The sequence below is a fragment of the Carcharhinus amblyrhynchos genome, chromosome 15 (assembly GCF_965287045.1).
Source record: "Carcharhinus amblyrhynchos chromosome 15, sCarAmb.v2.hapA, whole genome shotgun sequence".
Lineage (NCBI taxonomy): Eukaryota > Metazoa > Chordata > Chondrichthyes > Carcharhiniformes > Carcharhinidae > Carcharhinus > Carcharhinus amblyrhynchos.
In genome coordinates this window covers 18,319,434-18,342,818 of record NC_137338.1, presented here as the reverse complement: position 1 = coordinate 18,342,818, position 23,385 = coordinate 18,319,434, and positions in this window count along the sequence as shown.

The following is a 23,385-nucleotide window of genomic DNA, read 5'->3' as shown; positions in this document are numbered from 1 at the left end:
AAGCTGAACTGGATCAACCATACAAATAGTATGATTGCGATAGCAGCTCAGACACAGAGAGTTCTACTGCAATAACTTACCTCCTGATTCACCAAAGCTTGCCCACCATCTACAAGGCACAAGCCAGAAGTGTGATGAAATACTCTCCACTTGCCTGGATGAGTGTTGCTCCAACAACACTCAGGAAACTTGAATCCATCCAATATTAAACAGCCCGCTTGATTGACACAATTGGCAGCCCATTGGCACAGTGGTTAGCACTGCTGCCTCACAGTGCCAGCGATCCAGATTCGACTCCCGGCTTGGGTCACTGTGCGGAATCTGCACGTTCTCCCCGTATCTGTGTGGGTTTTCCCTGGGTACTCCGGTCTCCTCCCATAGTCTGAAAGATATGCTGGTCAGGTACATTGGCCATGCTAAATTCTCGCTCCGTGTGTCCAAGCAGGTGCCAGAGTGTGGCGACTATGAGATTTTCACAGTAACTTCATTGCAGCGTTAATGTAAGCCTACTTGTGACACTAATAAAAATAAACTTTAAACAACATCCACCGCCTTCATCAATCGCCCCATCCACCACCAATGCACCTCTGGAAGCAGCATGTACCATTTACAGGATGCACCTCAGCAATTCACCAAGCCTCTTTCAACAGTACCTCCCAAACCAATAACCTTCGCTTGAAGGACAAAGGCAGCAGCTACATGGGAACACCATCACCTTCAAATTCCCAGTCAAACCACACACCATCCTGACTTGGAACTATATCACTTTTCCTTCACTGTTGCTTGTCAAAATCCTGGAACTCTCATCAGAGAATCATAGAATCCTACTGTACAGAAGGAGGCCATTCAGCCCATTGAGACTGCACCGACCACAATCCCACCCAGGCCCCATGCCCACAACCCCACATATTTATCCTGCTAATTCCCCGACAGTAGGGTCAATTTAATGGCCAATCCACCTAACCCGCACATCTTCGAACTGTGGGAGGAAATCGGAGCACCTGGAGGAAACCCATGCAGACATGGGAGAATATGCAAACACCACACAGACAGTGACCTGAGGTGGAATTGAACCCGGGTCCCTGGCACTGTGAGGCAGCAGTGCTAACCACTGTACCACTGAGCAGCAGTGAGGGTGTACCGACACTGTACGGACTGCAGTGATTTAAGAAGGCTGCTCACCGCCACCTTCTCAAGGGCAATTAGGGATGGTCAATATATGCATCCTAGCCAGCAATACCGACATACTATGAACTGCTAAATTCAGAGAAAGACCAAGGAGTTCTTGGAGGAGGTCACACACTCTGAGAAGATGTGCACCCTCCAGCAGCTCAGATATACAAATATTAGTGTGATCCTCAAGGTAGTCAGCTGATTTGCCACATGATCAATCACATTGTCAATGAGCAGGTGCTGGGTGGAGACAGGGACATAAGTGGAGAGTTCCGTGTAGTGAGAGGACCATGTAGGATGCTTTAAGCTCTGCTCTGTCGGACATAGGTGCTGAGCTTTGGAGGCCCAGGACAGAGAGAAAAATTTTGGAGCAGCAGCAGAAATGGTGTGCGGCTCGGTCAGCATTGTGAGAAGTCTCACAACACCAGGTTAAAGTCCAACAGGTTTATTTGGCAGCACGAGCTTTCAGAGTCTCACACTCCTTCTTCAGGTGAGTGAGTACTTGTGTTTGCAAACAGGGCATATGTAGATACAAACTCAACTTACAAGAAAATGGTTGGAATGTGAGGTTTTACAGGTAATCAAGGCTTAAAGCTACAGACAATGTGAATGGAGAGAGGGCCAAGCACAGATTAAAGTATATTGTCTCCAGCTAGGACAGTTGGTGAGATTTTACAAGTCCAGGCAAGTCATGGGGGTTACAGATAGTGTGACATGAACCCAAGATCCCGGTTGAGGCTGTCCTCATGTGTACGGATCTTGGCTATCAGTCCCTGCTCAGTGACTCTGCGTTATCATGAGTCGTGAAGGCTGCCTTGGAGAATGCTTACCTGAAGATCAGATGCTGAATGCCCGTGACTGCTGAAGTGTTTGCTGACTGGAAGGGAACACTTCTGTCTGGTGATTGTCGAGCAATGTTCATTCATCTGTTGTCATAGCGTCTGCATGGTCTCTCCAGTGTATCAAGCCTTGGGACATCCTTTCTGCAGCATTTCAGGTAGACAACGTTGGCCGAGTTGCAAGAGTATGTACCGTGTACCTGGTAAATGGTGTTCTCACGTGAGATGATGGCATCGGTGTCAATGATTCAGCATGTCTTACAGAGGTTGCTGTGGCAGAGTTGTGTGGTATTGTGATCACTGTTCTCCTGAAGGCTGGGTAGTTTGCTGTGGACAATGGTCTGTTTGAGGTTGTGCGGCTGTTTGAAGGCAAGAAGTGGGGGTGTGAGGATGGCCTTGGCAAGATGTTTGTCCTCATCAATGATATGTTGAAGGCTCCGGAGAAGATGTCGTAGCTTTTACGCTCCGGGGAAGTACTGGACCATGAAGTATTTTCCCCCAAGTCATCCCCACGACACCACAATCTACTACCCTGCCACAGCAATCATTGCAAGACATGCCAGATCATCGATATGGATGCCATCACCTCGCATGAGAACACCATCCACCAGGTACACAGTACATACCCTTGTTACTCGGCTAATGTTGTCTACCTGATACGCTGCAGGAAAGGATATCCTGAGGCATAGTACATTGGGGAGACCATGCAGACACTACGGCAATGGATGAATGAACATCGCTCAACAATCACCAAACAGGAGTGTTCCCTTCCAGTCGGGAAACATTTCAGTAGTCACGGGCATTCAGCCTCTGATCTTTGGGTAATCGCTCTCCAAGGCAGCCCTCAGGACACATGACAGCGCAGAATTGCTGAGCAGAGACTGATAGCCAAGTTCCACACACATGAGGGCGGCCTCAACCGGGATCTTGGGTTCATGTCAGACTATCTGTAACCCCCACGACTTGCCTGGGCTTGCAAAATCTCTCTAATTGTCCTGGCTGGAGACAATACACATCTCTTTAACTTGTACTTGGCCCTCTCTCCACTTACATCGTCTGTAGCTTTAAGCCTTGATTACCTGTGAAGACTCGCATTCCAACCTTGTAAATTGAGTTTGTGTCTATATATGTTTGTGAACACAACTCCTCACTCACCTGAAGAAGAAGCCGGATACTCTGAAAGCTTGTGCTGTCAACTAAATCTGTTGGACTTTAACCTGGTGTTGGGAGACTTCAGCACCAGTCCAACGCCGGCATCTCCACATCATGTCTGTCAGCGTTCCCAAAGGCACTGCACATGATTGGAGAGAGATTGGAGGAACTGGCTCCAGCATGAGTGTCATGACGTCTCAGGCCTTTTGTGCTGATGTTCACTCCATGGAAAGAGTGAGCAGTGCATGGAGCATCTTTCACCATTGGCAACAAAGACATGCCAGCTCTGCCCAATGGCCTGCTCAATGGCCTGGATACTCAATCGATCACTTGGAAGATTTTGAGCACAGGAGTCAGAGACTCCTAAGATAAGAAGTTGAATATTTGTAACCTTAAGGTAGTTTATTTAATTTATTAAGAAGTAACTGTTTAAATATGATGCATTAGCTATATAGACAGGGAAAAGCCCAAGACAGTTGTGGACAGTTCACCAATCCCAGAGTCGATGGAGAGTTGGTACAGAGTGTGTTAATAATTTGTGATGACAGCATTCTGCTCTCTATTCATAGTGTCCGAGAACTCTTCTCTTGGTTCATTTTCACTAATCCATCTTCCATCTCAAGAAGATAGCTGCCTGATGAGAACTGCCCCTCTGTGTCCAAGTACTCATTAATATACTTCCTTTGGCTGGTATTTTACTGTATATCAATCACTTGTTTGAACATTTCCAACCAAAGAATACAGGAACCAATAGCCATGATCTCAGGATGGTCCCCTTTCCTCTGTCCAGCACTTAGCTCAAGGTCATTTTCCAAATTATCTCATGATGAGGGTCACGTGTTAACCCTCAAACACTTGTCCTGATTAAAGGGTATGCAAGGCTCCATTTCATGTCATGCTGTTTGTCAGGTAACTGTGCATGTGTGAGACCTGTTCTTCAATGCAGCTTCACCATGTATTCCTATATAGTTACTTCAGAATGACTCCTGTACGTTTACACCAATGCCCCTGAGTGATGACTTCAGCGAGGCTAATGAGGCTGGCTTGTTAGGGTGTGAATTACCTGATGAATCTTCTTTGATGGTTAAGTCAGGGAGCCTCACGTTCCCTTTTTAAAGCAGGCGTGTCGGACTCCCAGCCTGCATTCAGCAGGGAGTAACTGGAGAGCTGCTGTGTACAGATGTATGGTGTAAATAAAGTAACTTGGTGACGGGACTTTCACCTCCGTGGATTTATTACACACTGCTCCTTCTTTAATCCATTGTTAAAATTCCACTTTCTTAGGTCAGCTTCACATTTCCTTACCTGCTGGATGTGGTCTTCAGTGACAGTTTTTCCCAAATCTTCAATCTAAGCAATGAAGACCCCTTCATTATCTACTGTAATATTTAGATCAGAGACAGTGTTGAAGTGCTCCCATTCACGCACCATGCTTTTTGGTAACCTTTCTACCTTTTCCCACAGATACTCCTTTCGCATTTGTTGAAGGTTTATCCGACCATCTGGGATTTTACCGTATACCCTGCCAATCGACTGTATCATCCAAGCATTCACTGTCCTCAAAAAGGTGATGCGGAGATGTCGGTGTTGGACTTGGGGATGGGGAGCGGGGCACATTAAGAAGTCTCACAACACTAGGGTTAAAATCCAACAGGTTTATTTGGTATCGCCAGTTTTTGGAGCGCTGCCCCTTCATCAGGTGAATGGAGCTCCAAAAACGCATGATTCCAAATAAACCTGTTGGACTTTAACCTGGTGTTGTGAGGCTTCTTAGTGTATTCAAAAAGACACACCATTCAATAATTCTCAAAGGAAATAGAAATTTGGCTGTCACCATTGAACTTACTTCCTTCCTGAGCAAGGTGTGCACACCACACAACACACGCTCCATCCGAAGAGTCTTCCTGATTTTCAGGTAACTTTTTCACAAGATCGAAGGGAGTCTCTGATTTAAGATTATTGTTTATTTCCTCCTGCATAACCCCAATGTTTCAGATAATGGCCAGACGATCTAATGCAGTTTCTTTAAAACGTTTATAGGCAAAAACACAAATAGTTTCAAGAGAAGGCTATCAATTTATTGATTTCCTCGATACTTTCCTTTCACTAGAATGTATATTAATACATATATACTCCAAATTTGCTGATGACACCAAGATTGGGGGAACGGCAAATTGCGCGGAGGGTGTGGAGAGTCTACAGAAGGATCTAGATAGGTTGGGCGAATGGGCCAGGAAATGGCAAATGGAATTTAATGTTGGCAAGTGTGAAGTGGTCCACTTTGGTAGGAAGAATGGTAGGAAGGACTATTACTTACGGGGCGAAAAACTGCAGCAGGCGATGGTGCAGAGGGACCTCGGGGTCCTTGTGCATGAGTCGCAAAAACCCAGCTTGCAGGTGCAGCAGGTGGTCAGGAAGGCGAATGGGATACTGGCCTTCATAGCGAAGGGGATTGAATATAAAAGTAGGGAGGTCTTGCTGCAGCTGTATAGGGCATTGGTGAGGCCGCAGCTGGAGTACTGTGTGCAGTTTTGGGCGCCGCACCTGCGCAAAAATATTTTGGCCTTGGAGGGAGTGCAGAGGAGGTTTACTAGGCTGATACCGGAGTTGAGGGGGTTAAGCTATGAGGAGAGGCTGAATAAACTAGGCTTGTACTCGTTAGAGTTTAGAAGAATGAGGGGAGATCTCATTGAGACGTATAAGATGATGAATGGGATGGATAGGATAGAGGGGGAAAGACTCTTCCCGCTCAAAAAAGACAGTAGGACTAGGGGGCACAGCCTCAAGATAAAAGGGGGGCGGTTTAGAACAGAGTTGAGGAGGAACTTCTTCACTCAAAGGGTGGTGAATCTCTGGAATTCTCTGCCCGTTGAAGTGGTGGAGGCTGCCTCGCTAAATATTTTTAAGACGCAGGTTGATGGGTTTTTGATAACCGAGGAGATTAAGGGTGATGGGGAGAGGGCGGGAATGTGGAACTAAGCAGCGACAGATCAGCCATGATCTTATTGAATGGCGGGGCAGGCTCGAAGGGCTAGATGGCCTACTCCTGCTCCTATTTCTTATGTTCTGATGTTCTTATGTTCAAGGTGAGTTATTTCCATTCCCATTTGGTGTGGTGTATTTTTTCTAACTCTGCCGCTGACCCTCAATCATGGCATCATGAAGGCATAGTCATTAGCAATGCTGTGTCACAGCACGGAGGACCCAGGTCTCGATCATGTCCGTGCGGAGTCTGCATGTTCCCATCATGTCTGCGTGGGCTTCCTCTGGGCGCTCCAGTTTACTCTCACAGTCCAAATGACATGCTGGTCAGGTGCATTAGCCATGCTAAATTGTCCCTTAGTGTAGCCAAACAGGTGCTGGAGTGTGGCGAATAGAGGATTTTCACAGAAACGCCTCTACTTTCTCAGAAGACTAAGGAAATTTGGCATGTCAGCCACAACCCTCACCAACTTTTACAGATGCACAATAGAAAGCGTTCTTTCAGGTTGTACCACTGTTTGGTATAGCTCCTGCTCTGCCCAAGACCGCACAAAACTACATCGGGGCTTGAATGTAGCCCAATCCATCACGCAAACCAGCCTGCCATCCATTAATTCTATCTTCACTTCCTGTTGCCTCAGAAAAGCGGCCAGCATAATTAAGGACTCCAGGCACCCCAGACATTCTTCCACCTTCTTCTGTCAGGACAAAAGTCTGAATTCACGTATCAAATGATCAAGAAGGTGGAAGAGAGAGTGTCCAGGGTGTGTGGGGTCCTTGCTGTTGTCAGACTTTCGAATGGACCTACTTTGCACTAAGTTGAACTTTTTCTACACCCTCGCTATGACAGAAACACTACATTCTGCACTCCCTCTTTTCCTTCTCTATGAATGGTATGCTCTGTCTGTGTAGCATGCAAGAAACAATACTTTCCACTGTGTACTCATACACGTGACAATAATAAATCAAATAACTTTATTGCAGCATTAATGGGTACCTAATTGTGACACTAATTTCTTAAGAGTTCATATTGTTTTACACATTGCCATACTTATCTCATTTTTATCTCATTCACGAGCCCTGGAGAAATTTGCAGCCAATACAATTCTTTCAGAATACCTCTAAAACAGAAATTAAATGTTCTCCCTTGATTCCTGACATGACCATAATTTGATTGTTCGTTCTTTATCTTAAGCAACATTTTATTTTCTCAGAAGCAATTCGTTAGATTGTGCCTGACTTCTCGTTTTCATTTTAAAATTATCCCAAACTCAAAGAGCAGTGCTGCTGGGCTGACAAGCTGTGTTAGTATTCAATTTATTTCTTCCCAGGACAATTTTTGTTTGATACGTTGAAACCATCCGGACTGTTTTTCTATTTGCTGTTTTAAAAATTGGAATTTTTTTTATCCCAATAAATGTAAAATAGATTCCCCCATTGAAGGATTGAATTGGCAAAAAGTTATTCTATCAATTCCAATTTCAGGAATAATTATGCCTTGGCTTGGTGGTTTTAAATGTTGTTTTTACATCAGAGACAGAATGTTAACATCAGCTTTTTGAGAATTTCCAACACCCAAAACAAGTTTGGGAAGGATTTTCTGCACCATGCCCTGAGGCATGTTTTGTGATGATGGAGGCAGCCCCACCATTAGACGGCAGTGGGATCTTCTGGTGTCACTGCTGTCAACAAGTTTGCACATTGTTCGCAAGATCTGCTGCCAGAAAACCCACGGTGGGGTACCACCATCAACAGGACGGAAAGATCCCATCATTGGGAACAGCTGGCCTTTCAACCCTCATCCAGGAAGGTAACGAATGGGTCAAATGGTTAGAGCCAAGTCTCTGAAATGCAAAATCTCAAATTCAAATTTAGTATCAGTAGTTAAATTCCTTAATTTGCAACATTGCAGTTCTTTTCTATGATGTTACTACTTCCTTGGCCAAAATTTAGATTAAGGGTGGTACAGTGGCACAGGGTTAGCACTGCCACCAGGCACCCGAGGTTTAATTACAGCCTCAGTTGACTGTACGTGTGTAGTTTGCATGTCCTCCCCGTGTCTGTGTGGGTTTCCCCCGGGTTCCTCCCACAATCCAAAATGTGTGGGTTAGGTGGATTGGCCATGCTAAATTGCCCCTTAGTGTCAAGGAGATTAGCAGTGCAACTACATGTACTATACATTTGAAACACCATCAAGTCATTGTTAAAGCAGGGTGTTCTTTGTTAACATAAAAGTTACTGGGTGAAAGTATAACCTCATAATGTACTTGTATCGCTGTGAAAAGATTCCACTGCTTGTACAAAGATATGTCATAAGTGATGAAGAAGTTAGGCAGAAGTCCAATTTAAACTTGCCATGACATTTGTACCAAAGCTCTCAGAATCAAAGAATCCTTTGGCATTTCCTTCTGCGACGGGATCCTGAACTTCTTAACTCACAGAACACAATCAGTAAGGATAGGCAACAACGCCTCCTCCATAATCATCCTCAACACCAGCGTCCCACAAGGCTGTGTTCTCAGCCCCCTGCTATACTCCTTATACACCTATGACTGTGTGGCCAAAATGCTCTCCAATTAGATTTTCAAGTTTGCTGACAACACCAACGCAATGTGTCGAATTTCAAACAATGAAAGACAGTGTACAGGAATGAGATAGAGAATCTAGGTGAACTGGTGCAGCAACAATAATCTCTCCCTCAATGTCATTAAAACAAAGGAGATTGGAAGGTTCCAGGAAGCATAAAGGAGAACTTGCCCCTATCTACATCAAAGGGGATGAAGTAGAAAGGGTCGAGAGCTTCAAGTTTTTAGGTGTCCAGATCACCAACAATCTGTCCTGGTCCTCCTATGCCAACACTACAGTTAAGAAAGCCCACCAACACGGCTACTTTCTCAGAAGACTAAGGAAATTTGGCATGTCAGCCATGACTCTTACCAACTTTTACAGATGCACCATAGAAAGCATTCTTCCTGGTTGTATTACACTTGGTATGGCTCCTGCTCTGTCCAAGATTACAAGGAACTACAAAAGGTCATGAATGTAGCCTAATCCATCACACAAACCAGCCTTCCATCCATTGACTTTGTCTACACTTCTTGCTGCCTCGGCAAAGCAGCCAGCATAATTAAGGACCCCACACACCCCGGACATTCTCTCTTCCGCCTTCTTCCGTCAGGAAAAACATACAAAAGTCTGAGGTAAAGTATCAACCGACTCAAGGACAGCTTCTTCCCTGCTGCTGTCTGACTCTTGAATGGACTTAGCTTGCATTAAGTTGACTTTCTCTACACCCTAGCTATGACTGTACCACTACAGTCTGTGGTGTGTGCAAGAAACAATACTTTTCATGCGAATACATGTGACAATAATAAATCAAATCAAATCCCTACTGTGCAGAAGGAGGCCCTTCAGCCCATTGAGTCTGCACTGAACACAATCCCACCCAGACCCTATCCCCGTAATCCATGTGTTTACTCTGCTAGTTCCCTGATACCAAGGGACAATTTAGCAATCAACCTAACCTACTCTGGAAGGAAACCAGAGCAGAAGAATTGCTAAAATTCAAATGAAAGAGTTAAAGTTAAAACTTATTTATTAGTCACAAGTAAGGCTTAGATTAACATTGCAATGAAGTTGCTGTGAAATTCCCCACATTTTACTGACTGTTTCTTTCAAAAGTGGTTAAGCAACAAACATCAGAACTTGAATAGAAGCAAATGACTTGCGGATGCTGGAATGTTGGAAAATCTCAGCAGGTCTCACAGTATCACTGGAGAGGGAATGGAGCCAACGTGTCAAATCTGGATGACTCTTCATTAGAGTTGAAGACAAAGAAAATAGGATGAGATTTATGCTGTTAGGGTGAGGGGGGTGGAGATGAGGAGGAGTAATTGACAAAGATGTTACAGACCAGAAGACAAAGGGAATGGAAATTGTGGTGATCATGGCCAAGAAGGGTGCTGATAATGGCTATTAAGTGATCAGAACATATAAATGGCAAAACAAAGGACAGCCTGAGACATGTAACAGATGGACCCAGTGGGTTGGGCGAGGGTGGGGGTGGGGGAGAGATGTGGAGGGCAGGGAGACAAGACAGAAAGCAAGATATTGCACCCTATTTTACCATTTTGATTCGAATTGCTGGGTGGACTTGAAATTGGGAGTGTTCGTTTGACAAGAGGTTATTGCAGAAGGTCAGGGGACATGGAGTTGGGGGTAGGGTGTTAGCGTGGATAGAGGATTGGTTGTCAAATAGGAGGCAGAGAGTGGGGGTCAATGGGTGCTATTCGGATTGGCGGTTGGTGACTAGTGGGGTGCCCCAGGGGTCGGTGCTGGGGCCTCAGCTATTTACCATTTATATAGATGATCTGGAGGAGGGAACCGAGTGCAGGGTGTCGAAATTTGCTGATGACACCAAGATTGGGGGAAAGGCAAATTGTGCGGAGGGTGTGGAGAGTCTGCAGAAGGATCTAGATAGGCTGGGCGAATGGGCCAGGAAATGGCAAATGGAATTTAATGTTGGCAAGTGTGAGGTGGTCCACTTTGGTAGGAAGAATGGTAGGAAGGACTATTACTTACGTGGCGAAAAACTGCAGCAGGCGACGGTGCAGAGGGACCTCGGGGTCCTTGTGCATGAGTCGCAAATACCCAGCTTGCAGGTGCAGCAGGTGGTCAGGAAGGCGAATGGTATGCTGGCCTTCATAGTGAGGGGGATTGAATATAAAAGTAGGGAGGTCTTGCTGCAGCTGTATAGGGCATTGGTGAGGCCGCAGCTGGAGTACTGTGTGCAGTTTTGGGCGCCGCACCTGCGCAAGGATATTTTGGCCCTGGAGGGAGTGCAGAGGAGGTTTACTAGGCTGATACCGGAGTTGAGGGGATTGAGCTATGAGGAGAGGCTGAATAAACTAGGCTTGTACTCGTTAGAGTTTAGAAGAATGAGGGGAGATCTCATTGAGACGTATAAAATGATGAATGGGATGGATAGGATAGAGGTGGAGAGACTCTTCCCGCTCAAAAAAGACAGTAGGACTAGGGGGCACAGCCTCAAGATAAAGGGGAGGCGGTTTAGAACGGAGTTGAGGAGGAACTTCTTCACTCAAAGGGTGGTGAATCTCTGGAATTCTCTGCCCGTTGAAGTGGTGGAGGCTGCCTCGCTAAATATTTTTAAGAAGCGGGTTGATGGGTTCTTGATAAGAGAGGGGATTAAGGGTTATGGGGAGAGGGCGGGAAAGTGGAACTGAGCCACAACAGATCAGCCATGATCTTATTGAATGGCGGGGCAGGCTCGAAGGGCTAGATGGCCTACTCCTGCTCCTATTTCTTATGTTCTTATGTTCTTATGTTCAGATTCGACTTTCAGACCCAATCTTAGGCACCCCCATATGCACTCTGCCTGAAAAAATATCAGTGAGCCTGAATTGCGCTGTACAAGCCTGTGGGTGGGGCCTAATGCACCCTAAAACCCTGCAGTCCTGATCGGTGCCTCCAACTGCGCATGCGCAGAAAAAAAAGATAGAATGCTGCTCCCCTGCCACGTTGCTCCTGGGCCAGAAAATGCCTCCCCCCTGGCCCCCACAGAGATTGCCCCACCCCCACAACATTACTGACCCCCTTATCCCCCCAACCCACACCATGCAGACAGATCGCAGATCACTCTTCCCTTTCCCCTCACTGATCTCAGGCACAGTGGCAGCTGACTCCCACTTCCCCCCTACTGACCCCAGGCAGAGTGGCAGCGGACCCCTCTCCTCCACTACCAATCTTAGGCGGAGAGCTGATGGATGCACAGCACTTACCTCCTCACGAACCAGAGTGCCCAAATTCGACTTATGTGTAGCACGTCTGTTTTGCGCCAATTCTGGATGGGTGAATGCGGTGGTAAAGGGGGAAGTACCGGTAAGGATGAGCAGGCAGCTCATTAAGTCAATTTAAATACATGCAAATGCATTTCAAAGGCCGTCGTGCCTGTTTTGGGCGCAGTCCAAACCGCAGTCATATTTGGGCCTTGTAAATGGGGAACTGACGTGGAGGCAAGTGCAGTTCGTGATCCTCAGCTCACCCCTACTTTTTGGCACAACGCAATGGTAAAATCGGACCCATTAACTTGAAAACTGTTTTAAAGGAGAAAAAGATAAACAAAATAGACATGGCAACAATTCTGTTCCTTTTCTACAGTTGGTCTGTATGGTCATAGTGTCTTTTTAAGAATGGTCTCTCTTTAAATATTTTGGTCTTAAAATCCTGGTTACAATAAAACAACTGTTGCACGAGAAACATCTTACAAAAGGCAAGAATGTTATGAAACAATTTGAATTGCATAGAATCATAGAATGCCGACAGTGCAGAAGGAGGCCATTTGGCCCATTGAGCCTACACTGACAACAATCCCACACAGGCCCTATCCCCGTAACCCACATATTTACTCTGCTAATCCCCCTGACGCTAATTTAACATGGCCAAGCAACCTCGCCTGCACATCTTTGGAGTGGGGGAGGAAGTCGGAGCACCCGGAGGAAACCCACACAGACACGGGGAGAATGTGCAAACTCCATACACACAGCCACCAGAGGCCAGAATTGAGCCCGGGTCCCTGGTGCTGTGAGACAGCAGTGCTAACCACTGTACCACCGTGCCGAGGAGGGGGAAAGCTGGGCTCCTATTGTGCAGTCACGGGCATGGGGGCCCAGATAGTGGCAATTAAAAGAGCGCACCATGTCACCATTTCTGGCATCAAGTTCCTGGACATTCCAAGGTTCTGGCCTGGTATTGCAGCCTTGAGAGCTGTTAGCTTAGACTTTGCTGGTGCTTGGATGGTCACAGCAGATATATTCTCCAAACAGCACTGGAATGGTGGATCAACTCATCCCAGGTCTATGTGTTATAAATGCTCAATGTGCTACAGAATAATGGCTGGAGTCCTTTCCAGAAAAGCATCTTAAATTTAAAGGGTCAAAATGTGCATCATTGTCATCTTCCTCCTTATTGCTCCCTTCTCGAGTCTTAGGGTAACAGTTACACAGTCTCTCTCTATCAGTACACTCAGACTTTTGGTTGGGTTCTGTTTTACGTGAAATAGAACTTTGTGTGAAAATCAATATTGTCTCGCCTTAAGGCCCTTTATCATCTTGGTGAACCACTGGCCATAATGTCTTCATCCATCTTACTTTTTAACACTAGGGAATAAGCAGCTAAGAGGATCTGTTTAAAATCATCACACTCTGCAGACGTTCAAAGATGTGTGGGTTAGGTTGATTGGCCATGCTAAATTGCCCCTTAATGTCAGGAGGACCAGCTAGAGTAAATACATGGGGTTCTGGGGGTAGGGCCTGGGTGGGATTGAGGTCGGGTACAGACTCAATGGGCTGAATGGCCTCTTCTGCACTGTAGGATTCTATAACTCTGGGTGGAAGTTCCCATTTTGGCATAAGGAACATGTGGTTGGTACTCATATCCTCTGTTACCCAGACACACTATCAGAAGGATGTGGATCTTTGGAGAGAGTACAGAAAAGGTTTACCAGGATGTTGCCTGGTATGGAGGGTATTCACGATGGGGGGAGATTGAACCAACTGGGATTGTTCTCCCTGGAAAGATGGAGGCTGAGGGGTGACCGGACAGACATCTATAAAATTATGTGAGATATAGATAGGGTGAACAGTTGGAAGCTTTTTCCCAGGGCAGAAATGACAGTTACAAGGGGACACAAATTCAAGATAAGGGGGGAAAGTGGGAAAATTCAGTGGAGATGTGCGGGGGGAAATCTTTTACGTAGAGCATGGTGGGGGCCTGGAATGCACTTCCAACTGAGTTGGTTGAGGCAGATATGTTAACGACATTTAGGACTTATCCTGATCGGCATATGAACAAATGGGGAATAGAGAGGTATAAGCGGTTGGTTTAGATAGGACAACGTGAACGGTGCAGGCTTGGAGGGCCGAAGGGCCTGTTCCTGTGCTGTACTGTTCCTTGTTCTTTGTTCTTTCAGTGCCCCACTCTAAACGGAAGAAAGGTATTTGTGCAAGGTTTCGGGTATGACCTCTTTCCTGACCTGAATGGCTGAAAATGGTTTTTCACCATTCCTAACACATTGTTCTACCTTGCTCCTCACTTGTCCTGTGTCTCTAGTCCATGTGCCCACACGTGGTGGCAATTCCGCATCGAACAGGAGCGGCAAAGCAGAGGGGGAAGTGCTTTCAACTATATTTTTTCCAGCAAAGGTCAGGGGTTTGGAGACAGCAGTGCCCGCTTTTGACCAATTTGTGCCTGAAGCTGCTCGACTTGACCTCAGCATTGGGGAGTCATCTGCTTCAGGGGAAGTGAAACTTTGGATAAAATTTTGAATTTGCAAGTGATCCGCACTTGCCGCCCCGAGGGTCAGCGTCCAATGCTCAGCTGCCAACCCTCTGACTGACATTTAACACTCAATTGAACGTTGATTGGCAGTGGGCAGGCCTTCCATCTGCCTTGGAAGGAAGTCTCACCTGCCAGAAATGGCAGACAGCCTAGCCACCAGCGTTGCAGTGGTCAGAAGCGGTACTGCAACCTGGGGCATAGACCAGAGACTTTGGAGAAGGTTAGCCTCAGGGATCTGTGCAGCAGGAAGGTAGAGGATGCCTGGGTGGGTGCGGGGGTGAAGTTGGGAGAGTACCAATCACTTCATTGTGGGGGGGTAGGATAGGGGAGGACAGGGACCAGAAGCCGCAGCATCTCGGGGAGGGAGGGCACCCCCCAGCCTGAGGGGGCCTTCAGAGTGAGACCGTTGATAGCTGTTACCTTCGCTGAGCCTCTGAGGGAGCTGCCTGAGAATGGGGAAAGATGGAAATGCCCATTTCTCACCTTGCCTGCACTCGCCAGCCTAAAACCAGCGGCTCGAAAGGGTAAGGCACTCAAGTTATCATGAGGTGCTCCCCTCTTAAGGGTGTTAATCGGTGTGTGGGCAGGTTTCTTGCCTGCGGACCTGCCCACCTAAGCGTGCAGTGGGTTTGGGTGAGTAGCTTCCTGGGAGGAATCCCATCTATTCAATTTTGCACCCCCCCCCCCCCCCCCCCCCCCCGCACCCTCCAATGCCCCACTGCTTCGGAACCTGCCTTGAGGGAGCAAATTCTATCCTTTGTTGCCAAGTTAACTTCCTCAAAACCCCCTTTGCATCATCTAACTCCTCTCGTACTCTGCTACATTCTACCTGTAGATCAATGTTTTACTCCAGTGTTTAGCTTTCTTTTCCATGTATAACTCGCTCCATCATGTGCCTGCCAGTCGCAGTATAACTGATTGTGTCAGAAACCAATGCTGTCCTGCCAGCCATCAATTTCCTTTTGCAACATATTGACCTGTTCACTGAACTGTTTGTCCTGCTGTAAGAAAACACATAAACACCACAGGCCAACCTATTACAGGTGTTTCCCGACTTCATCTTTCTTTTCTGAACCAATGCAGAACACGTATCAAAGGTACAATCATAAGGGGCATTCCTCCGCCCCTTTTAGGAATGGGGCAGGGCTGTAAAACCTCTCAATCCAAGCATGCCTGCTTTCTTACTCAAACTCTTTAGCAATCATTCCCCAACATATCCCGATGTCATTCTGACTCCTGGCTCCACTTGATAACTACTCTATGGTCATGATTTTACCGGCTATTCATGCCATGCTCCCACTGCAATCAGGTTGGAGAATTTGACTCCCAGCCAAATGTCCATTCACTGCAGCGGGATGGGAAAATCCCTCCGGCATGAACGGTGGTAACATTCCAGCCTATGAACTGAACTAGTGCTGGAAAATGATATTAGAATCAATGCGGGCTGAACGGATGGCACAGTTAAAGTTAATTTATTAGTCACAAGTAAGGCTTAGATTAACTCTACGGTGAAGTTACTGTGAAATTTCCCTGGTCACCACACTCCAGCACCTGTTCGGGTCAATGCACCTAACCAGCACGCCTTTCAGAATGTGGGAGGAAACAGACGCGGGGAGAACATGCAAACTCCATACGGACAGTGACCCAAACCAAGAAATCGAACCCAGGTCCCTGGCGCTGTGAGGCAGCAGTGCTAACCACTGTGCTGCCTAAGGCACAATGGGTTGAAGGGCCTTTTACTGTGTTCTAATGACTAGATGACTCTGCTGAGGTGACCTTATGCTCTGCTGACCATTTGTGTAAGAATTCTATAATAATTCTGGAAAGTAGCTATGAGGAGAAGTTGGAAAAACTCAGTTTGTTCTCACTGGAATGACAAAGGTTGATAGAGTTTTACAAGATTATGAGTGTCATGGATAAAGTGGATAATCAGATGTTTTTTCCTCGGGTAGGAAAGTCAAGTACTCGGGGAGATAGGTTTAAGATGGGTGGGGAAAAGTTTAGAGAAGATGTGCGAGGCAGGTTTTTTTATACAGAGGATGGTGAATGTCTGGAACGCACTGCCTGGCAAGGTGGTGGGAACAGGTACGATAATGGCATTTAAGGAGCAACTGGACAAATACATGACTAGGATGGGAGTGGAAGGATGCAGACTCTGTAAATGCATATGGTTTTAGTTTAAGTAGGCATCATGATTGGCGCAGGTTTGGAAGGGCCTGTTCCTGGGCTGTACTATTCTTTGTTCTTCGTATAATTTATCAAAGGTCCCATTCCTTACAGATTTCAAATTGGATGGAGGAAGTCTGCCATGAAAGGGAAGATGCAGAAAGAGCAGATGGAAGTGGGGACTTTGCCCAAGGTGCTCCCTCTTGTGCTCATATCCACCCTCCCACTCTCACCCACCCAACCACAAGAGCCTTACACCCTGATGCCAGGAACAGCTGAGTCTGCTTCTGCACAGGTGCAGATGGCTGGTGGGCCAGAGGATGCAGGTCACAGGATCTGAGCAGTCAGAGCAGGGAAATGAGCCAAGCTGGAACCATGCCGAAACAACAGAAAAGGGAAAAGAGAGAAGCTGAAGGAAAACCATTTTGTCGGAAAGCGCTCGGATATTTAGCAGCGTGCTGGTGTGGCAAATTAATTGAAAATTCTTACGAACCATCATTTTCATTTCGGATCTCCATTGGTGCCTTTCACCTGCTAAGTGGACATAAACGTTGAGGTAAATGGTAACACAGATGTAGGCGACAAGCAGTGGGTGTCAGTGAAGTGGAAGGGTTATTGATTGTGAGAATGTTCTTCGTGTTGTGGGGGAAGACAGCTCACCACCACTTTCTGAAGGGCAACTTGAGATGGGCATTAAACACTGGCCCAGCCAGCAACACAGATATGCCGTAAATTATATTTTTAAAGCAGTCGAACAGTATCCATGGACTCAACAATGGTGTGAGTAAAACTGGTTTCCAACATCTGAAATATATATATAGCTCCATGTTTGTGGCTGATTTCAGTGAGTGGCACTATATTGCTGGAAAATGGAAGGATACAAAAGAGTGAAACGTGGTAGCAGCCAAGACGTAGAGATGCAGGCACAGGAGGTTTGCAGGATATCTGTTGAGAAGGGTGAAATTGGAACTACATTAGGGCTATGTCACAGTCTGGATGATAGAATGAGGCAGCATGATAGCATGGGTCACTGCACCACCATCTGTGGCAAAATCTGGAAGGAATAGCATATGGTTGCATTATGGGTGGCACAGTGGCACGTGGTTAGCACTATTGCCTCACAATACCAGGGACTCCGGTTCCATTCCCAGCTCGGGTCACTGTCTGGGTGGAGTCTGCACGTCCTCCTCATGTCTGCATGGGTTTCCTCCGGGTGCTCCAGTTTCCTCCCACCGTCTGAATGATGTGCTAGTTAGGTGCATTGGCCATGCTAAATTCTCCCTCGGAGTACCCGAACAGGTGCCCGAATGTGGTGACTCAGGGATTTTCACAGTAACTTCATTGCAATGTTAATGTAAGTCTACCTGTGACGCTAATAAATAAATAAAATAAACAATAACAAGACATAAAAATGACTGACTTTGGCCAAGTCTGTGGTTGGAAAGTGAATGGCACTGGAATAATTTGACCTGGAAACGGTGGGAAAATTGAGCATTTGAAAAACCTGGAGGTGAGTAAGAGGATGGAAATAGGATTGGTCTTTAAAGTGGTTGGAAGGATTGAAAATGGCTTTTTCAGAAAGCTACAAAATCCAGTCAACTGACAGAGTAGACACCCAGTTTGTTCTAATCTCAGCAGTGGCAATAGGACCTCAATTCCAGTGGATTAGGGAAAAAATTACTGACTGGGAGTTCTAATCCTAAATGCAAGAAAATTGACATCAGTTGAGAAAGGATGAATCAGACAGTGATATCCCCACTGCACTGCATGGATAAAACAGCCTCCACATATTCACCTGATTATGCAAGCAAAATGGTCTCTTAGGAAAATTTCAAAGAGCTGCCAGAGACGATGGAATGGTGTTTTAGTAAAACACAGCATCTTCCAGCAAGAAGAAAGGGAAAAGGATTTTTTTTTAAAAAAAAAGCTTTTGAACTGTAATAGCTAGTGTGTCGGTGGTAGTATGATAATTTATGATCTGTTTCTTCGACTGTTCAGCCACCAAGCCCGTCTCCGACTGCTCTGGGAAGTAAAACTGCTTATAAAGCTTTCCATCAGGGTGATGCTTCCTTTGCAAGAAAGATCTGTTGGTTTCAGTGTCCGCTTAAAAATAGAACTCCTTTCTTCCTCTCTAAAGCTTAAAACATCCCTATGCTCACAGCAGCAATTGGAAAAGTCATGGCAGTAGTTCTGTACAAATCCACCCATCACCATCCCATGCTATATTTATGTTAATTTTCCAGTCTGTTATAATACTGAGTTATGCAGCACTGAACGAACTGTCAATCTGTCTCACCTTTTACTTGGATTTAACCATATTCTAATTTTCCACTTTGTCAACCTAACTCGCAGCAATTTCCGTACATTTGTAATGTTCCCTTGCTTTTATATCATAGAACCTGTGCACTGCAGGAGGAGGCCATTTAGCCCATCGAACCTGCACCGACAGCAATCCCACCCAGGTCCTGTCACTGCAACCCCATGTATTTACCCCTTGACACTATGGGGCGATTTTACCACTTTGATTCTAAAGTGCTGAATCTGGGTATAAGTCAGATCCGAATTGGAAACCTGTTCTCAGGCACCCCCCCCCCATATGCACTTAGCCTGAAAAAAGAAATTGCAAGTCTGAATCGTGCTGTGGGCGGGGCTCATTGCACCCGAAACGCTGCAACTCCAATCGGAGCCTTCACCTGCGCATGTGCAGTGAAAAAATATTTGAAAAACTCTCCCCTGTCACATCGCTCTCGGGCCGCAAAAAGTGGGTAAAGCGGCCCGGGAGCGATGGCCCCCACAGACATCACCCATCCGCACAACATAACTATTCCGTTTATCTACCTACCACCCCTCCACTACCCAGGCTGATCGTGACCCTCTGCCCCCCATTCCCCTCCACCGATTGCCCACAGAATGGCAGTGGAACCCTCCTTCCCACCCATCGAGCGCCTGCAGAGTGGCAGCGGACCACCCCGGCCCTCCCCCTCCCTCCACCAGAGATCCATCTGATCCATCTGGCCTCTATCCTGCTCTCCACCCTCCCACCAGAGAACGACCTGGCCCTCCCTCCTCCCCCCACCCCCACCAGAGAACAAAATGACCTCCCTCCTCCCCCCAATCCTCGCCAGAGAGTGATCTGGCCCTCCCTCCTCCTCCCACAACCAGAGATACATGTGGCCCACCTCCTCCTCCCTCCCCTCCCACCAGAGAGCGATGTGACCCACCTTCCTGCACCACCCCCCCACCCCCACCCCACCGATCTGTTAGAGAGCCACTGGAATCTCTGAACTTACCTCTTCAGAAGCTGGAGTGCCCAAAGCAGATCCTTGCCAAGCATGTCTGTTTCTCGCTGAATCTGGGTGGGTGAACGTGGTGGTAAAAGGGGAAATGCTGGTAAGATTGGGCGTCCAGCTCATGAAGTCAATCTAAATGCATGCGAATACATTTAAATTGATGTCGCACCCATTTCAGGCGTGGTTCTGATCGCAGCCATTTTCGGGCCTTGGTAAAGTGGGAATCTGCGCGGACACAAGTGCAGATTCACACTCAACTTTACCAAAATTTCGCGCCCCAAAACGGGCGTAACCCAATGATAAAATCAGAGTCTTTGGGGCAACTTAGCATGACCAATCAATCTAGACTGCATTTTTGTGGGAGGAAGCCGGAGCATCTGGAAGAAACCCACACAGTGACGGGGAGTATGTGCAAACTTCACACAGCCACCCGGGGCTGGAATTGAACCTAGGTCCCTGGCACTGTGAGGCAGCAGTGCTAACCACCGTGCCATTGTGCTGCCCAGTGTTGCTTATGAGATCTAATCATAAACCAAAATTCCCATCACAATAAATTAGGCAATAAGATTAGACCTTCCTGAATGATTGAAGGATTAAAACTATTATTTTGCTTTTGAAGGTTCTGAGTCCTGTCCCAATGTTTGAACACAGTAATGATTCTGGGTCAATTGTGTTTAGGAGATCTGTACCAAAAAACATCATGAAATGTGCCACAGACGCGATAGTTTTGATACAAAATGCCAGGAAAGTCGTCATTATTGCTTGGATGAAAGAGTAATGTTATTGCACCCAGCAGACTTCCCTATCACCAGCTTTTTTAATTTCCCCAAATAAATGTTATTCCTGTTCCGGTCAGGCTTTCTGTTAGCAATTACGAAGGGATGAATAAGAAATTATTCTGTAATTGTCATGTTTGTACGTCTCTCAGATGAACACGTGCCAACTTTTTAACAGTGTCTTCACAATATTACAAGGTGCAGTACGAGTGAATGAAGAAGGACAGAAGTTATAACTAGTCATTAGTACATCAATGGAGTATTTTTCATCTGGTAAGAATGTTTCTGCATCCAGAATTGCCCCATTCCTTTCCGCATCTATGTTTGACAATCTTCTCCATGTAAAAAGACCAACCAAAGTTTTTAGATTATGTCATTAAAATTCACAAATATAAATTTATGTTTGTTGTATGCATGCTCACTTGAATAGCAATAAACCAGGGCATTTTTTTATTATGTATCTTTTCTGGATAGATTGCTTCACTCTAACCAGCTTATTTCAGGTTTTCCAAAAGGCATAATGTTTTTGCCATGATAGGTCCGTCAAATTTGGGTTTTTATCCAATTTCCTTAATATTTTAACCTTCCCTCTCAACTCTAAGAATTTTTTTTTACAATAATCTTATATATAATGCAGCAACTGTTCTTGAATACCTCTGTTTGCAGTACTCTGCAATCACTGTAAACTTTCTCAAGGAAACGGTGGCAGCACAGTGGCAGGGTGGCACACTGATTAGCACTGCTGCCTCGCAGAGATCTGGGTTCAATTCCAGCCGCGGGTCACTGTCTGTGTGGAGTCTGCACGTTCTCCCCGTGCCTGCGTGGGTTTCCTCCGAGTGCTCTGGTTTCCTCTCACAGTCCAAAGATGTGCAGATTAGTTTGATTGGCCATGCTAAATTGACCCTAGTGTCCAGGGGGACTAGCAGGGTAAATATGTAGGGTTATGGGAGTAGGGCCTGGATGGGATTGTTGTTGGTGCAAACTTGATAGGTCAAACGGCCTCCTTCTGCACTGTAGCAATTCCATAAACACAAAGCAAGTTGCATTTTTATGGTGCATGAAATGTAGAAATAAATATCGTAAGCTGCTTCACGATGTAAAATCAAACAAAAATTGACAGCGAAGCAAAGAATGCTAAGATTGAAGTGGCTAAATGCTTGGTCGGAATGGGGGAGGCTTAAAGAATGCTTAAAAGAGGAGATGGAGGCAGAGGGGTTTAAGTAGTTAATTCTCTATACCGTTTGCAGAAGAGCAGATGTGTTCTATCAATGCTTTGACTAATTTGTCTTCAGCCGACATCACTAATTCACATTGTCTGGTTATTGATCTAATAAGTGTTTGGAGGACCTTTCTGTCTGTTAATTTGCTGCCGCTTTTCCTTACATTAGAACAGTGACTACACTTCAAAAGCACTTAACTGGCGGGGGAAGCACTTTGCAATATTCTGAGGTCATGATAAGTGACAGATAAAAGCATATTCTTTTATTTGCTCTTTGACGATCGGGGTTTCGAAGCAACAAAAATAAAGGCGCCATTAGGACATCCTCACACCTGCAGTCACAAATACTATTAAATATTACACTCGAAACTGCCCTCAGTCTTTGTGTCAGGAGATTGCATTGACTGTGAGTGGGTGGAGATTCAGCAACAGGCGGATGGTGATCCTGCACTAGTGATTCAGCTGCTGTGTAATATGCACGGGTCTGCTGTTAGCTGACATTGCTGCAATATTTCAGTCCAATTACTTGCCATTCTCAATCTCCTGGTAAAGGTCTTTCTGACGAAGATTGCATTATTTTATCTAATAATTCTCTCAGTCTGGGCTTTCTAGCTAATAGTAATTTCTTCAGTATACCTTCTTTGCTGAAACAGAATGTTCTGTAAGTAATTACTTCATTCAGTTTCGTCTGTAAGCAATAAATACAGAAACTGGAAATATTGGTTCTGTTATATGCCATCAAGGAGGAAAGCGGTACAATATTCCAGCTTTTACTTCATTGGGAACTCTGGTCACACCCCTACCATTCAAATATTTTGTTGCCCTGAAGACTCATTCATGGCTTCATAGTAGACAAGCAGTTATTCATGGAATCAAGAATGGTGTGAATAAGGCTGGGTACAAGCTACCAACATATGAAAGTTGGCACCACGTTTTTGACTAATATCAATGAATGGCACAATATTGTTGGGGAATGGGAGGGTGGGAAACAATACAGCAGATGGGAAGCATGAAGCTGACACAGGAAGAAATGCCATTGCAGAGCATGTGGCGAGGCAGGCAGAAATGGAACCACATCATATATGTTATCTCACAAAGTCACTGCATGAAAACTGTGGCAAGATCAAGAAGGAATGATACATGATAGCAATTATGAGACGTGTAAGTTGGTGACTTTGATCAGGGCTGTATGTGGAATGAAACAGCACTGTAGGAATTCAGCCACAGACTGATTGATACAGAGTGAAACTTACACACTCACGTTACCCTTTAGGGAAGGGGATCTGCTCTCATGACCTTGTTTGCTCTACGTATGACTCCAGAGCCACAGCAATGTGGTTGACACTCAACTGCCCTCAAACTGCCACTCAGTTCAAGGGTAACTAGGATGGGCAATAAATGCTGGCCAGCCAGTGAAGCCCATGTCCCACAAA